The sequence below is a fragment of the Lissotriton helveticus genome, chromosome 1_1, assembly GCF_964261635.1.
Source record: "Lissotriton helveticus chromosome 1_1, aLisHel1.1, whole genome shotgun sequence".
Classification (NCBI taxonomy): Eukaryota; Metazoa; Chordata; class Amphibia; order Caudata; family Salamandridae; genus Lissotriton; species Lissotriton helveticus.
Genome location: NC_136057.1, coordinates 1,940,069,499 through 1,940,087,906, shown reverse-complemented (window position 1 = coordinate 1,940,087,906; position 18,408 = coordinate 1,940,069,499). Strand labels below are relative to the sequence as shown.

The 18,408-nt window shown below is 44.9% G+C and overlaps 1 pseudogene; it reads right to left on the bottom strand.

The window, feature by feature from the left end:
* The window catches only part of LOC144766077 (insulin receptor substrate 2-like), a 121,799-nt pseudogene extending 118,582 nt beyond the window's left edge, over positions 1–3,217 (bottom strand).
* Positions 3,218–18,408: the final 15,191 nt, after the last annotated feature.

Here is an 18,408-nt window from a genome sequence, read left to right as displayed (position 1 = left end):
TCTCCTCCCCCCTCCCCACAGCAATGCCCTCCGTTTTGACTCGCTGCCTCCTCCTTGTTGTATCTGTTTTGTAACGCTCGTAATCCTAAATCCTTATACTTTGCAACCAGTTCTCATGTAGATCGCCGTGCCTCCCCTACTCTCTTCCTCCTACTCTCCTCCCCTCACCGTCTGTTCCCGCACTCCTCCCACACCCCCGCTCTGCCCCCTCCCCTGCCTGCCATGTCGCGTCGCATTTCTCCTCCCCCCTCCCCAGTAGATCGCCGTGCCTCCCCTACTCTCTTCCTCCTACTCTCCTCCCCTCACCGTCTGTTCCCGCACTCCTCCCACACCCCCGCTCCGCCCCCTCCCCTGCCTGCCATGTCGCGTCGCATTTCTCCTCCCCCCTCCCCACAGCAATGCCCTCCGTTTTGACTCGCTTCACTTTCCGGCCCACTGCTTGGTTCTGTTTGGAAATGTGTTTGTATCTTTTGTGCATGTGTTGTCTGGTTGCTACTGTGTAAGTATTGAATGTTATGTTATTCCTTTCGATGTAGTGAATATTAATATATTGCTTCATTTAAATAACAAACCTCCTTGAGGAAGGCTACGCATTATTTAATAATTCGCGCTGCATTAGATAATGCGTGCGCTTGAGTAGTCCGCCTTCCATGCGTGAAGAGCTCCGACACTCCCTCGGGGAGCGCGCGGCATTGACACCGGTAGTACTACAGGGCATTCAGGTGCGAGCCCAGCCAATGGCGAACATGTCCTCACAGGTCCTCGCGCGCGTGCCGGGGCTGGCGCTGGCCTGCTCCCTCGCGGGCGCTTCAGCAATGAACAGCCGGCCTTGTGGAACTGTAGACATTAGTTCTTTTAGACAGATGCCATCCTTACGTTTTTTTCCTTTTAACCAGACGCAGTGGAGCTTCTCGGGGTCCGCGTGGATGCTCGTGGACTAGAAACGTGTCCATGTGCGTTAAGGATGCGTGCTTGTGTAGTACTCTAAACGTTATCAGAAAATAGACTGATCGATGTCTGCAACATCAGCAGACACTCACAGTGGTACCTGCAGTAGTACAATACAGCACATTTGCATTTATGCAATCAAAATGGTGCCGTCTTTATTTTTTTATGACCTAGCCCGTATATCCTCACAAATGGAATTTTGAAGTATTTGTTTTAAAACCGCATTTTCAACGTTTCCATTTGCTATCGTGAGGTTTAACAAGCTGGCTTGTTAGATAGGTAATGCGCATTGAGCTTCCCCTGCCGCATCAAAGGCTTTCACGGCCGGCCATGCTTTCAGTTTCACGACCGGCCGGCCGTGTCAATTACATTCCAAAGCCCGCTCTCCCTGCTCCGCCCCCTGCTCCGGCCGAGACGCATTTCTCCTCCCCCCTCCCCTCTCTTCCCTCCGTCTTGTTTCCTTTAGCTGCCCTGGATGATCTATTCTTACTCAAACTTGCACCGCTTTTACTAAATCTTACCCTTTTAACCCTCACTCACCCTCACTCACCCTCACCCCCTCACCCTCACTCACACTCACCCTCACCCTCACTCACACTCACCCTCACCCTCACACAGTGCAATAGTTCTCAGACCATTTCAGTTAGAGCTTTTAGAAATGTTTATGGCTTTTTTTATTTGTAATACTTTAGCATTGGCTACAGGAAACAAAAATGCTAAACATTTACAAAAAAAACCCATAAACAATTCTAAAAGCACTAACTTTAATGGTGCGAGACCTATTGCATTTCCAATGCTTGTCTTACACTTCTTGCATGTGGCCTTCCAACCAATACATTCCTTAAAACTCGCCACATGACCATGCTCCCCACACCTGTAACATGTTCCCTGAAACTTTCTCGAGGAAAAGTCATTCTTGCTACTAGCAGCAGAAAGCAATATTGCAAAGTCACACGAGATAAATTACTTAGCAAATAAATTACGTAGCAAATCTTCCTCCTCTTTTCCCTTTTTTTCTAACATGAAAGAGGACTGTTGGTTTAGGCGGATGCTTTCCTAAGCGCAAAATACAACTGACAGTCTGTCTTCATGAATGCACGCCTCATGGATAACTGCTGTGAAATATTGCTGACAGGCTCCTTTACGTCTTTAAACAGTTTTTCCGAAGCGTGTGCTTCAATCATTAATATAAAAAAAAACATTGCGCAGGCAAGTCACAGGTCATATGTTTATTGTACAATACTGGGTGATGAATGAATGTTGCGTGGTTGACCTTCTGGCTCAGATTCAGGATTCAGATGCAGGGGTCTTTTTTTTTTTTAGAAAAACAGTTAATTGGTAGCATTGAGGTGCAGCGCAGGATCCATCTAGGGTTCTTTCAGCTCGTCGCCATTGAAAGATTGCTCGAACACTCAATGGGTAACTTCAGGTATGCTTTATTTAAGATACTTCCGACACCTCAGGCTGCTAGTCCCAGCTCCAGTCCACTCAACAGTCTTCTTTTGAATGCATACATTCCAGACATGGAGCTTGGACACCCAGGATTCTGTGACTGGAGGATGACAGACACAAAACGTTCTTTTCCAGAACTTTAAAATGACTTAAAGGCATAATTACAGGATACAATAGTCTCCAACAGCAGAGGGCCTGTCTGGGGTCACACCAGACGCCAGAATTCTGCAGGAAGTCATTGGGCCCCAGCACCTCACCAGCCTGTAGCTGGGCTAAGCTCATCACAGGTGATATCCCTCTCTAGGGAGTTGCGTTCCTTTGGGTATAAGGATGGCATCAGCAGGTCCAGCATAAACATGTGTAAGTCTGCACGAGGGCTCAAGAGATCCGTGCTGTACAGTTCCCGATAATAGGATGTGAAGGCATAGGCAATAGGTTCACTCCCAGTCACGAGAGAGCCATCTTCAGCCAACAGATAAGCCACCAGCGCCCTGCTCTCTAAGGGAGTACAGAACCAGTGTAGTGTCTTGCTGGCCTTGACACCCAATTCATAAATCCTGCTGCGTGTGGCCATCCATGCCACTCTTGCCTCCTGTGTGAGCTCCTGTCGAAGCAGTGTCTGCATGTGCAGCGAGTCTCGGATTTTCTCTGAGTTTTGCATCAACATCTCATAACATCCTTTGAGTTTGAGTATTTGATCCGCTAGGTCTTTGACCGTCTGCAGGGCCCTGTCCTTCTGGTTTTTATTGTAGCTTATGATACCCCCCAGACAGTGGCTTTCTGGGCTTCCCACAGTGTACCCCGGGAGGCCACCCATCCCTCATTTTTGGTAAGGAATCGTTAACATGCTGGTTGGCACATTTCCCTAACATATCCTGTTTGAAGGTTCCAATGGCTGAGGCGCCGGCCCATTGTCGTCCTCTTTAGTTCCCAGGTAAGTTCCAACTCCACCGGTGAGTGATCAGATAGGCTCCGAGCCAGTATTTTCACATCTAAAAACCTATGACCATCGTGTTGATGCCTGAGAAAACAGTTGAGCCTAGAAAAAGATTGATGGGCACCAGAGTAGAAGGCATAACCCATTTTCTCTGTATGGCGTATTCTCCATACATCAACCAGATTTCAATTGTGCAGAAAGGCTGAGAGGAGGGCCTGACAATGACCAGTATTTATGAGAGTTGCGGAGCGGATGACGCCCAGGTCGCATAACCCGTTGACATCTACTCCCAGGAGCCACAGGGCGTTTGGAAGATCCTGTATCAGGTAGCCAAGTTTGGTCAAAAAGATCAGATGTCAGGGAAGGAGGAGGATAGACACACAGTAGTGTAATTGGGTAGTCATTTAAGGTGCCTGTAACCACCACATATCTACCAGGGGCGCATGTCTTCGAACCTGAATACCCTTGCCTCATGAGTCCCTGTGAAAGCCAGAGTGATACACCTGGCCGAAGCCTCTGCGGTCCAGAAAGGGACACCAGTTACCCAGTAGATGGTTTTCTTGAAGAATCACCCTCACGCACCATGTCCTGACCAGCGCTTCACGGACTGTCCGGTGGTACCAATGAGGGATCATTGGTGTCAGTTTGTGCGACAGTCATCCACCTCCACGGCAGGATCCTGCACAACCCCTTCCTTAGGTTGGTGCGGCATTCCCTTGGCGGTCCCCCACAGTGCCTCTCCTACTCCCCTTCCAACTCGTGGTGGTGGATTGTTGGTGTGCCAGAGAAGGGGGCGCATCTCAATCCACTCCCAGGCTGCCATAGGTGTGTCGAAGAAAAACGTCTTGCCCTGGAAAATGACTTTTAGGCAGGTTGGGAATAGAAGCATGTAGGTAACATCTATGGGCTGTAGTTTGGGCTTTAGTTCTTATAAGGAACATCTTTGCTGTTGTACTTTTAGTGTATAATCTGGGAAAACCATCTCCAAGGAGGAGTGACAGGACAGCTGGCCAGCCTTGAGTCACGCCCTGAGGACAGTGTTTCGAGCGGCATAGTTGAGCACAACATACAGCCAGACTAGAAACAACAAAAACCCCTATAGCCACTCAGTGTTCCTCGCTTCCCCCGGCATGTCTGTGAGGTCTTCCTTTTAGTGCCTTATACAAGAAGGGGCAGGAGGATTCAATAAGCATTCCCCAAAGTCTGTGCTACAATATAGTTTGAATTTGGATAATAGGCTCCTCCCGAGGTCTAATGCAGTGCCAAGATGGTGGGTGTTGGGTGGCCTCCTCTGACGGAGCCTGCCTATGCTTCCCTCACTGTTACAGTGCTCTGTAGTTGCTCCAACCGTCGACCAGCAAGTGATGAGCAACAGTGTCAGCCAGCCGCTTGGGGGGTCTGCAGTACAAGGAAGGAAAAGCGAGCAAGGAGAAATCAATAATCTCACTTCAGGCTGTTGCAAAGCATTAGATGATGTAGGGCACCAGGCGGTATTCTCATTGCCTCAATCGCCCCAGCTGGGGGTCACCACAGAAGTTCAACCGGGTGTCCAGAAACTGCACTGACTTCCGTGCTCGCCAAGTGCAGGGCTTCCCAAGCAAAATCAGCAATCATGCAGTCCACTCAGCCGGGATCTTGATTAGATGGCACGGTCTCAGTTAGCTCCTATAGCTCTGAGGCTCTCCCAGCAGGACACCGCATTCAGCTAAGGAGGATGACTTAGGCCAACCAATGTAGGCCTTAGCCCTAGAGCTCCTTGTGTGTCCAGGTCCAGCCCTTCAACAGCCCCAGCACCCCCCAGCTTGGGGCTCCACACCAACAATCACTGCTTGGGCCAGGCCCATATGTTGCTTATAGAATGGGATCCAGACCCTTCCTGTGTTTTGGCCCCAGGCCTACCTTGACCAGTCTCAGGGGCATCATCGCAGTCTCTCACATCTCTTAGGGCACTTGTCTCAAACACGAGGCGTACCGGGGTGTGGGGCCCCCGCCTTGTCTCATCCACCACCCATGTATTGCCCACTGGCATAACGAAAAGTGAGGGGGCCTTCCTGCACAGTACTTAGGGGGGCCCCCTCCAGGCTCAATCAGGAGCTCTCCGGCCAGAGTGCAGGGCCGATGGGGCCCCTTCGGAGCTAGGGGCCCCCCGCACCGCGTGGGCTGCGGGGGGCCTGTGTTACGCCCCTGGTATTGCCTAATTGTGTCACGGGGCCCCCAATCACTCACCGCTATTTCCTTGACCACTTTTGGCTCTCTCCACCGCTGCGGTTCCCTGATGGGCCCCCGCCAGTGAGGCCTCTGCCACTTGGTGATCTCTCCCCAGAGCTGCACACCCCCGGGTCTCAGCAGATATCAAGAGGAGGCCCGGTCCTGTGCTCTGTGCCCTCCGCTGTCAGTACAGGTCGAGCAGCCTCTCAGAGCCAGCGCCACTCATCGGCCCCATCAGTCTCAGGCACTGAGGCTGTATCTTGTCTGGAGGGACTAGGGATGATCCCCAGGGGTAATGTGGGTGCCCCCCAGCAGCACTCTGGCTACATCAAGATGTGGCCCCACAGGCACGCTTACCCGCTGCCAGGCCTTCGCCTGCTTCGCTCAATCCAGGCCTCAGCGGAGCCTGACCCTCTCCTCCGCTCTTCGAGGAATTAGTCTATTTGTATGCGCTGCAGCGCCCAGGCGATCTGGTGTGGGATGTCAGCCGCCAGGGAGGCTCAACCGATGTTAGATGAGCCCGGGGAGTGGCAGTTTTATGCGGATTGCCAGCATAGAGTGGCACTCACTCAGAGAGTGGCCACCATGTTCGCTGGCCAAGCCCCCTGTTCTCCTGCTTAACCTGATCACCGCAGTGTACTTGCACATGGAAAATTTATAATATTGTAGGGCGGCATAGGTTTTTTACTAGGAGACGGTCACAATTTAAGTTTATTGATGCCTTTCTTGCGGAATTAAGAATTCTGGCTTAGTCTTGTGAGTTCATTGGCAATTTGGACAACTATGTTAAGGACCACATTGTATCAATTGCTACAACTAGCACATTAAAGAGAAACCATTGTGCTGTCATAATCCCAACCTACAAGAAACATTAGAAATAGCCAGGGGGAATCAGAAGATCAAAGCAGGCATCCAAAGGACTGAAAAATGTGCAAGGAGCAGGTTTGTTTCAAACCAAGTAAATGCAGTTATCGCCAAACCCAAGTTTACCTAGAGTGCAGTAAAGGACAACAAAAAAGGAGGGAAAACACGGAGAAAATCAAATGTGTGTTTCAGTTGTGGCTTCAGCACATATTTTACTAATTACATAGGTTGCTCTGCTATTGGTAAAACTTGTTCAAACTACAGAAAAGTTGGGCATTTTGCAAAAATGTGCAAGAATGTGCAGAAACTAGCGTTCATCAAGGATGAGATCACAGGGAGTCATGGTGACTCAGTTGAGGAGAATTTGGATAGCAGAGTTGTACTGCCTATCAAAATGGTGGCGGCAAGTCAAAGATCATCCAAGGGTGGTGACTCAGTTTGTGACATTGACCAATCACTATCATCACTGGTCAGAATGGCGTGGGTCAATCCCTTTGTTGCCTCTGGACATACTTACTGTATAATTTGGGGGCCACAGAATAGATCTGGTAGATTACTTTTTGGATGCACTTTTTTATTTAGGATAGGGTCATCTCTACAAAAAAAAAAAATGTTGCGAAGGTTACAACATTTTGGTGTGAAAAGATCAGGGTGCATTTGGCATAGTTTTGAGGCCAGGCACTGACAGCCCCATTTCTTAAGTCGAACCTGTCACACTTTTGCAACCTGTTACCAAGTTGTTGGATAAATATAAAGCACTGTTTGAAGACCGATTAGGTTTAGTCAAGGGTTTTAAACATGACATTTTGCTTAAGGAAAGTGCTGTTCTTGTCGTGCACAAATTTAGAAATGTTTCTTTGAGTGTAAGGAGGCAGTTGAAAGATCACTAAGCTCGCCTGTGTTCGGAAAAAGGTATAGAACTTCTTGATTCCTCCCAGTGTATATCCCCCAATGTCATAGCCAAGAAGAATGGAGACATGAGACTCTGTGCTGACTGCAGGCAGATCACTGAATAAAAACCACCTTGGTGGATTGGATTGTTTCCCCTTACCCAAAATTCAGGAGATGTTGGCACAATTGGGTGGCGCCAACGTTTTCTCCACCATAGAGCTGAGGGAAGCTTACCACAAGCTGAATTAAGCACTGGTTCCAGATCATTAACGATTTTTAACACCCCGTTGGGAGCATACAGATTTCCGTGGTTACCATTTGGTTTATCTTCAGCCACATCTGTTTTTCAAAAGCTGTTTTGGCTTTTTGGGGACTGTAAGCAAGTATTGGCATATCAGGATGATATCCTGGTATTTGCTGAGAGTGAAGTAGAACACTTGAGGGTGCTGGATGAAATTCTGGGCATATTAAGTGAACAAAGGTTCACAGTGAAGAAAAAACATCGCAGTTTCATGGTACCAGAGGTCGAGTATCTGGTGCATGTTCTCTCTGCTGGAGTCATCAAACTGAAAGCTAGCTTAGTAGACGCAATCAAATTTGGTCCAGAGCCTGCAAATAAGGATCAATTAATATCATTTTGGGGACTTTGCAGGCACTATTCCAGGCTCATAGAAAACGTTGTCTTTCAAACAAAACCACCCAGAAAATGATTACGTAAAGGTGAATAGTTTGAAAGGGGAACCGTGGAGCGTGAACCATTTGTGGTATTAAAGAAGCTAACTGTGGAGGCAGCTGCGCTTTATGCCTTCAGAGATGATGTGATGTCCACTGGGACGCTAGATGCCAGTGGAGTAGGGTTGTTTGCTGCCCTTTCCCAAATGGTGGATGAGAAGGAAAGTACTGTAGCCTTCAACTCAAGGTGCTTATCCTCGCTGGAACGCAACTATAGTATCATCGAGAGGGAAGCACTGGCACTTTGTAGGCAACCACACATTTTGTAACATATTTGTGGGGACTGAAATATTTGCTCAACACAGACCACAAGACCCTAATATACCTCTTATCTGAAACGAACTTGAACAAGGCTACTCCTAGATTGGTGAGACTTCTTGCTAGGATGTATGAATTCAATTTTGATGTCAACACATTCCTGGAGCAAAGAACTCACGGGCAGATTTCCTGTCAAGATGTCCAGTCAGTAGTAGTGAAGGCGGGCCAGGAGATGAGGAGGATAAGGATGCTGTTGGGAAGGTAGATAGAATTGTGGTGGCTGGGGCTAGTGTTTCCAGGAATGAGAAGAATGTGTTATGCTTGATAGTTGCCAACTCATGTTGAAGAAATGTATCATTGGGGAATGGCCTCATTAAAGGAATACGAGTGAGAACTTTAAACCTTATTTTAAGATCAAGGAGGAGTCGTCCATAGAGGGCAGGTCAGCGCAGTGCGGAAGTCTTTTGATTCCCACAGTTACCCTTAGAGCTCGATTGGTAAGAATGGCCCATCTGGGCCACGTCGGAAGGAGAGGCACAAAGAAAAGAGTACCCTATTTTTACTGGTGGCTTGGCACGGACAACAAAATTAACATGATCGTTGGTAAGTGTAGTGGTTGCAGTCAGACTGACAGATCTTTGCATGTTTATAAAACTCTTATGCCCGGTAGAATCACCTCAAGGTCCATGGGAGAAGGTGGGCATGAACTTTGTGGGACCCATGTACGATCTGCCAGCAAATTTGAGATACGCTTGGGTGGTCGTAGACAAATTTTTAAAATGTGGTTGAAATGCAAGTTCATGAAGTAACCCAACACCATGGCTGTCATTGAGTTCCTCTCTTCACTTTTTAGAACAGAAGGTTTTCCCCAAGTGTTGGTTACCGACAATGGTGTGCAATTAAAATCAAGTGCAATGCAAATGCTTGCCAGTCACCATGGTATCAAACATCTTTCTGTTGCTCTTTACAGCCCACAAGGGAATGGAATAGTGGAAATGGTCAACAGAATGTTGAAGGAAACCATCCAAGTGGCTTTGGCTTCTGGGGAGGTGTTGAAGTCAGTACAAGATAGGCTATGGAGCTCCAGGAACATACCACACTCTTCCAGGGGGGCTCTCCATTTGTTTTGTTGATAGGCAGGTATTCCTATTGTGATCTGTCTCCAACATGGGTCCTGGACAAGACTGAGGCTAGTACGAAGGACCCAGGTATGGAGGAGGTGCGTTGCAAGGTGGAGGAAAGCCAAAGTAAGAGCAAAGAGAGACATGATGCTTTAAACAAAGTAAAATATATATTGTTTCAAGTGAGTGATGTGGTGAAAATCAAGAGGCCACATGGGCAGAAAAGGAATGTTCTAAATTCTTTCCAGCCACACCGGTGGTAAATATTGCCAGTCATGCTATAATGATGAAAAATGGGGAGTGGTTGAGCAAGCAGATAGCAAGAAGAGAGATAGTGAGGTTATGGTAGCGGTCCCTTCGGTGAGCACGAGTGTGGGCAGTGGATGGTGGCTTGGCAGTGAGTTTAGGAGGACCGATGAGACACCGAAACTAGGGATCAATTCAGGTTCAAGCATCCTGGGTTGCGGAGACTCCAGTACCATTCACGGTGAAGTGATAGATTTCATTGTAGCTGTTGGCTCATCAAGGGAGTTCTCCAATGTCAGTCAAGGAGCGGTCATTGATATCACCAACAGTATGCTCCCTCCACCCTTGTGTAGTTCGGATAGCTGGATGGAATATGATAGCATTGTGAAACCATTACACAACATTTGTAGAAAAGGATACCCTACAGCTTTTGCTCTGCTCCCCGCAACGAGAACAAGCCTTTATATCTTTGAACCATACATTGTCTTCTGACTATGCTCTGGGTTGATGTGTTTTGGTGGCCAAAGGACTGCCTTAGTTTTTGTGAATTATTATGACAGCAAACCATCATATCAAAATGTCTGAAAATGTTTTTTTTTTTTTAACTCTTTTTATTGAAACCATGCTCATCATATTGTTTATAGTCTAGACATGTTAAATCATTTGTTGCATATATGGCAGTTAGGAAGTGATGGAAGCCAAACAGGACATAGATCATAATCAATAGTGACACTTTTACGGCCCATCAGCTATTATATTGCAGGTTCCCCTCCCCAATCCAGCGTGGAGTGTTTCAAAACTTGAAAGAAAGATTTGTAAATCTCTATCGGAAGCTTGTCAGGGCCCGCTGCCTTGCTTGCTGGTAGTGCATTAATTGCTGCTTCAAGTTCAGACATCCCTATTGGAGTCTCTAAATTAGCTGTGATTTCGCTATCTACGTTTCGCTCACAGAATTGTCCTAATAGTTCTATATGTTGATATGTTAGCCACATTCAGGATGGCGCAGACTGGGACGTATCCGAAAACGTGGGATGAGGCCAGTATTGTGGTTTTTAGAAAGAAGGGGAAACCTGCAGATCAACCAGCCTCATACCGGCCTATCTCATTGTTGAATACCGACGGGAACATTTATTCGAAAATATTGGCAACAAGGCTCTCAGATGTGATATCCCCACTGGTATCTGTATAGCAGCATGGGTTTATTCCCAAGCAGGGCACAACTGACCACGTCAACCAGGTGATTGCTTTAATAGACTATGCAAACGGGCTGGGAATCCCATTGAGCCTTATATTGTTGGATGCCAAGAAGGCTTTCGACCAAGTGTTGTGTGCCTTCTTATGGGACCTGATGAAGTCTCGAGGGTTTGGGCCAAAATTTATAAAATCAATACAGACACTGTACCAACAACCCAGTGCAGAGATCTATGTAATGGGGCTACAATCAGCATCGGTTTCAATACAAAGGGGGAAAAGGCAAGGATGCCCATGCTCCCCGTTGTTATTCGCCCTCTACATAGATCCGTTCTTAAAAATGATAGAGAAGAGTCCTGGGGTCCCTCCAGTCAGGATACAACATCAACAATATCGGGTACTAGCATATGCCGATGACGTTGCCGTGCTCTCTCCAAGACCAGCTCTGGCAATGCCTGAGATTGAACATCTAGCAGCGGTATATGGCTCGGTATCCGGGTATAAATTAAATACTGCTAAGACCCAGATATTATGTGTTAACATCAAGTCTTTTCCCGATACCCGGGTTTTATCAGAGGTCACATATCTAGGGGTGCAGATCAATGCCTCGGCCATGGTAGAATCTAACTGGCAGAAGCTGCTTAGTGGGATTCGTAAACAACTGGATCAAATTGAATGCCTTCATCGGACGCTTGTAGGCAGGTGCAATACATTAAAAATGATGGTACTACCCAAGATTTTATATTTTTATCGGTGTGTACCATTAGAGATTCCCCTTGCATATATTACACAGCTGCAAGCGACCTGTATGAAATTTGTATGGGCTCGAGGAAAGGAGCGGCACGCCAAAAAGTATATGGTACTGCCAAGGGCGGTCGGTACCAGACTTCCTTTTATATTATTACGCTTGTATGCTTCAGCGTATGGATATCTTGCTTACAGGGGTAGGACCTCTGGAGCCAGCATTACAACCATCAATATACGGTCTGCTATTGGGGGCGGAAGCAAGGAATCACCTTTTCCTTAATATGGATAGGAACTACTACAAACGCACCAGATTTAAGGTGGTAGCGGCTGCCTATAAAGTCTGGAAGGCAATAAAAAATTACTATAAAATTGAGAAGACCTCTATATATACTCCACTGATTGCCCGAACTTACACCCCAGTATCTGTTGGGACTCTACAGTGGTGAGTTGGCGAATAAGAGGGTTAATTACCGTTGCGGATTTATATACAGAGGACGGCTTAAAGTCATTCAGTCAGTTGAAGCAACAATATCAACTCCCAGCCACACATTTTTTTCAAATATTTGCAAATTCTTGAGTATTTATTGAAAACTACTATAAGTATGGTACCTAACCCTCTTATTGAGGCCAATAAGAAAGGTGCTCGGATCGGAGTACTTTAAAATTTAATGTTAGAGGCTATGCCTAACGACTTAGAAGCACAAGTGACTAAATGGGAGAATAGGTTAGGATGTCAAGGAATACCGCTTGAGAGGTCAATTGAACTTGCTGGACGAATACTTATGTCTGCTAATCTTATAACACAACACTATAAAACCTTGTTTTATATGCATCGTACTCCAGACAAAATTTCAAAGTGGGGTGGAGACCCAGAAGGAAAATGCTAGCTAGTGTAGTGTCCAACAGGCGGATGTAAAGCATATTTTTGCCACTTGTGTAAAATTAGGGGAATTGTTTAGGCATGTAAATAAGTTTCTATCTGAGATTCTGAGTACTCCTTTTCAGCTCTCAATAATGCAGATTTTGTTGGGTATAGATATGGTGTGGTCAAGCAGAGTCTAGCGAGAACACCGGTTATTTGATTTGTGTTGCTACAGCAGTTCTAAGGCTCTGCATTGCCTCATGTTGGTTACAAAGTGAACCTCCTTCATTTGAAGCATGACGAACTCGGTTTTTATTCACTTATAATATGGAATATAATTTGTATGCCATGAAGAGAAGGCGGAAAATGGCATTGGGGCAGCAAATATGGGGTCCGGTTAGAGCATATATGGATGCAGAAGTTTGATTAATCCTGATTTTCTTTGTACCACTTTCAATATCTATAACTGATTTTCCGCAGGACTGTCATGAAATACTGCAATATGTGGTTCATTATATAATATATGAAACAGCGGATTTAATCTAATTTTGTTTAAGATTTAAGGGTTGATCTGGCTGTAGCTCCATATTTCTCTTTTTTTTTCTTGAAAATAATGTCGAGTAAACTGTTCTTGCAACCCCACAATTGCCCGATGACAAGTTGTATGCTTTATTTTGTATTCGTGATCTCTACCTTAATAAAGAAATAAAAAAATTAAAAATCCAGCGTGGAGTGTCAGGCTCCCTGCTCATCAGAACTGATGGAGCAAGGTTTCGCTCGTCAAGAGACTTGCTCGGATTCAACCCACTCGAAATATTATATAAAGAACTAATAAACATGTTTTCTATTACTAATAGTGCACCACACGACATTTCTAGCATCTAGGGAAAGCTTGTTAATGTGCTTTTAACTAACCGTAACTTGAGTGTCCTAAAATGGCCGTCGCAATGTGGGAATTTTTCTGCGCATGAGTCTGTCACACTCACGTGACATGACGTAATCTCTGTTTTGGTGGGAAATCTTTGCTTCTGCGCACTAGAACTAAAGATGGGTGCTCTATGTTTTCACATGCTAGCGCTTGCATTGCTGCTTTTACTAAATTGTTCGTTCCGCTTCATTCCTAATTTCCTTATTAAAATAAAGTCATGGGAATAGAGTAGAGATAAGTGGTATACAGTGCATTAATTTATTCTTTGTTCTAAAATTGTTTCTCTTTGACTTTACTATTAGCTCGTATTTGCAATCTTGCTACACTCCATCTTGCAATCCTGCGACTGAGCAGAAGATTTCAAGAGTCCACAAGTCATGGCATTGAACCTGTGCCAGTGACTGTCTTGCCTGAAGATGCGCCTGGGAAAGTCACCCTTCAACCTCTTGAGAACTGAAAAATTTACATACAATGTATTTGTTATCGAAACATCCATTGTCAGGTGGAATAAAAAGTGCATGGGAAAATAAAATGATGGGAGGGAACATTAATTTGAATATATGAATCAAGTGACCTCATAACTGGTATGGTGTGATTACCTCTCCTCGTCTTTTGACCAATCAAATTGAGGGAATACACGAACTTGCAACATTGGGGGGTGGTACACTGCCCTGGAAAATGGTATAACTAAGGTAGGCTTAGCTAGCTAGTTTGTCCGACTTGTCCGAATAGCTGACCTGTCACTGACCCAACGCACTCAATAGGCGATTGAGAGCAGAGGTGCTGGCGGAGCACACTGTCAGAAGATTCGATAACCCAATCAGGGTTCTGGGAAGGAGTTCGATAACCCAATCGGGGTTCTGTGGGAGAAGGTTCGATAACCCAAACAGGGTCCGACTGTTAGCTGCAGAGAGGGGTGTGACGCTGGCGTTGCACTTTAGTTGTGGGTGCCGGTCCTGACCTTTGGTGGTCCTATCCTGATCCAATTTGGTCCGTACTGGTCCTGATTCTGGTCTGCACCTGTCCTGTTGGCACCTGAACTATCGGGAGTCCTGTCCTTTATCCCAGCCGGTGGCCAGGGTTAGTCTTCACACCATTTTAGGTAAATATAAAGTTGCGTGGGTATGTCACTATATTGTTTCCCTTTTCTTACCCTTCCTAGGTTTCAATGCTTAAAGAAAGTCTCATAATATTTTCACATCATTTTACTTTGATAATTTTTTTCCTAATTGAACAAGCTCTAACTGAATTGGTATGGACTCTGACATTTAAGAATTTACATAATGTGTTTAAACCTTTCCTGAGTCTGTGGTTATTTTATGAGTGCAAATGTTTATATACTGCCTATTATGCTAACTCCCTTAATCCCTTAGGACTCTAGGTACCGATGATTAGGATTGGCAAGTCAAAGGTATAGGTCCTAAATTGTTAATTAAAAACCTGATTAAGTGTAGGTTTACCTGTTCAAAGTGTGTATGTTTTATGGGCCCAGGTGAGCATGGAAAACGTGCAGGTGAGCCTGCGGTCTATCAGCATCCCCATAGGATTGCTAGCCCCCCCCCCACATCTTCTCCCATTTCTTGGGGCAGCCCATGCGCTGATAAAACCACCTTTTCCGCTCTTTGGCACGAATCTAAATAAGACTCCCAGTCCGTGAGACTTGGACGATCAGCACAAGACAACGCTCTAACAATATTCTACATGGCCACGGCCACAGCCAACTGCAGCCACATTTTCTGGTATTTAAGACAGGTCTCCTCTCCAACACGGATGTCTGAAAATGTTGTTCTTAGGTCACCCAATACAGTTGCTGTAAGCAATGCTGTGACAGAACAACTAAAACTCAACACCATTCGATGTCCAGATTTGTTGAAGTGTGAAAAATTGTTACTTTGCTCACAGCGAACTCTGGTATGATGTCTTTTGCTGAACGCAGCTTCATTGTTTCCCCACCTCCCTTGAGGTCATGACCAGTTCCACTTTTAAAACATGGCTCATAGTGGAGAAGTCCCTGATCAGACGTCTTTACCGGTGCTTTTTATAAAACATATTGCAAATCTCTGGTCCCCCCAACTCGTGTGTTATATAACAAGCTTTTCTATACAAAACAAATAACAAGTAATATGCGGGGCATAGCAATAGCGGCCATTCCCATGCATGTAAAAATCTGATATGGTGTTCCACCTACAGGTCAATCTCACTGGTAAATTTCGGCAGTAACATTTTGGCTGGCATTGTGACAGCCCCCATGGGGCCATTAATGCCAGACCTGGTAAATCCAGATCAATCAGGCTTTATCCCAAGCCAAAAATGCGGGGATAATACTAAGAAGCTCATATGTATCTTTGAGCACTTTCAGAGGAAACTAACAAATACCCTCATGCTTTCCCTCGACGCCAAAAAGGCATTTGATTGGGTGGATTGGTCTTTCATGGTAAGGGACCTTCAGGTCAAGAGATTTGCCCCAATCATCTATACCTGGGTAATGACAATCAATAATCACATGCCTTTTGTAAGAGTTAATGAGGTTAAATCCTCCTTTGTCAAAATAGATACGGGCCAATGCAGGACTGCCCGCAGTCACCGTTCCTCTTTGCAAATTCAAACAATTAGCAAATGCCACCCAGAAGTTGTTCAAAAGACTAGTGTGGGGGCTAAGATGAATATAAACTTACTATGTTTGCAGATGACATAATGGTGACAGTGGAGGATCCGGTGTCCTCTGTCCCTGCCCTGATAGATGAACTGGAGAAATACAGGGCAGTCTCAGGCTCAAAAATGAATATCCCCAAGTCTGAAGCCTTACTTCTTTATTATTTCCTCAGCAAACAGAAGCTTTAAAGAAACGTCCACAACTGTTATAGGACTCTAAAGCCACAACATACATTAAAATGCTAGCAGACTATTCCACAAGTGGTGGCACCGAGCTACACCCATTTTATAAAGGAAATAGGAGAAGAGTTTTCTAATTGGTGCTTCACATCCTTTTCATGGCTGGGTAGAGTGGTGATCATTTAAAGGACAATCCTTCCAAAACTCATATCTATTTCAGACCATTCCCCTGGTGACACCGAACACTATACTCAAACAACTTAAAGGACTGATACATGCTTTCATCTGGCAAGGCAAAGGCCAGAGGCTAGCTACTAGACTTCTTGTGGTGACTGTATGTTTCTTTAATTACTTATGGAACTGTACCATGTAATAGAACCTTACCTTATGTGTTCTGCAGATGGTAGAATGTTGTAAGATCATATTGCTATTACCTACCTGATCTGCTGCATGCACTTTTCTTCTTATGAACTCAACTTCAAATAAATACTTATGAATTACTTCTTGGGATATTGTCTTTCTAAGGAGATCACTACAGATTTGACGATGAGCATGGGCACAGCGTTCGGTACTATCGCTGTTCCTGTTACCTCCGCTTTTAGTTCCACGCAAGTACAAGAAACTCCTGCAACAGAAGTTTCTCCTGATCCAGCTACAATTGAGTTACAGGGTGCTAGAGTAATTAAGTCTAGCAGCTTTGGAAGATCTATTCGTATTCCAAGTAAATTTAATGATTTTGTGCATTTGTAACTTTGTGATTATTTGTTTTTTAATTTGTTATAAAGAAGGGGGATGTGTGGTGATTGTATGTTTCTTTAATTACTTATGGAACTGTAAAATGTAATAGAACCTTACGTTAAGTGTTCTGCAGATGGTAGAATGTTGTAAGATCATATTGCTGTTACCTACCTGATCTGCTGCATGCACTTTTCTTCTTATGAACTCAACTTCAAATAAATACTTATGAATTACTTCTTGGGATATTGTCTTTCTAAGGAGATCACTACACTTCTCTTCAGACTACCCACCAAAGGGGCTTAGTGGTCCAGCACAATACTAACATACTCTAGACTTGCCCATCTCCAATACTTAGTCGAGTAGAGGAGTGGAGACATCCCAACAATGATACTATGTGGGCTACCCGATAGCAGCCACCACATTGTGGCAGGTTCCATGGCTGTGCCACCCAGAGGGTTTGGGGACTATATTCGTCACCAGCATCAAGAGTCCCCCTTTCAATATGGGACATGGTACAAAATAGGATGAGAAAAAGGGCTGGACTTTTTTTCCTTCACCCTCTACCTCAATTTTTTTCAATACAGATTTCTCTCCAGCTATGGGGAAACAGTTTCTAGAATTAGGGGGGTCGAAAAACGTGTTAATAGTCGGACCTTTATTCCACTGAAGTTTGACAAAACCCTTTGAGATTCTAAAGAGACCGTATGACTTACCAGAATCAGAAAGATTTGCATACATACAGGTGTGATGCATTGGGTTTACATTCTTCTGTCAGGACTGGAATGGCATGTCCACTCACAAACTTCGAAAAAGTCCAGCAGAGAAGCTTGGCTGTGGAGCTGAGAGGTTGGCTCTGGGGTAGCTGTGCTTATACTTCAATAAACAAATTTATTAATCTTCAAATTGACTCATGAAATCTTTAAAATGGCGACAAGGATGGGATCCAGTTGTTGAAGAAGAAGTTGCACCAAGTTTGGAAATAATTTTTCTCTTATTGTTGTTCTGGATTATCTGTTAATATCTTTTTTTATTTATTGAGAATCCATGTAGCATATTAAGAAAACAATATACATGATTTAAATGAAATAGACAAGATACAATATAAACAAACCACCAAGATTAACAATAAAATGGGTAATGTAGAGGTCGGTTGTCGAATTAGATAGCTTCGTATCTGATTGAATTAATTCTTGTAAATCATGAAATAGTTAATATTATTAATATGAATATTTGTACACATTATGCCGGCTACCGCACACAGAGAAAAGAAAAGAAAAAAAAAGATGAGAAGAGAATAAAGCAATTAAGAGCAATGCCGTAGCCATAATCCTAAGAATCAATGAGTAGCTATAATCTGCTAGCACGCCAAGCAGCCACTGGTGCCCAGGTCTTCATCCCCCCTTCTCTTAATTTTTTACCCTTGAGTTCATACAGAGCCGCCTCCACATTATGT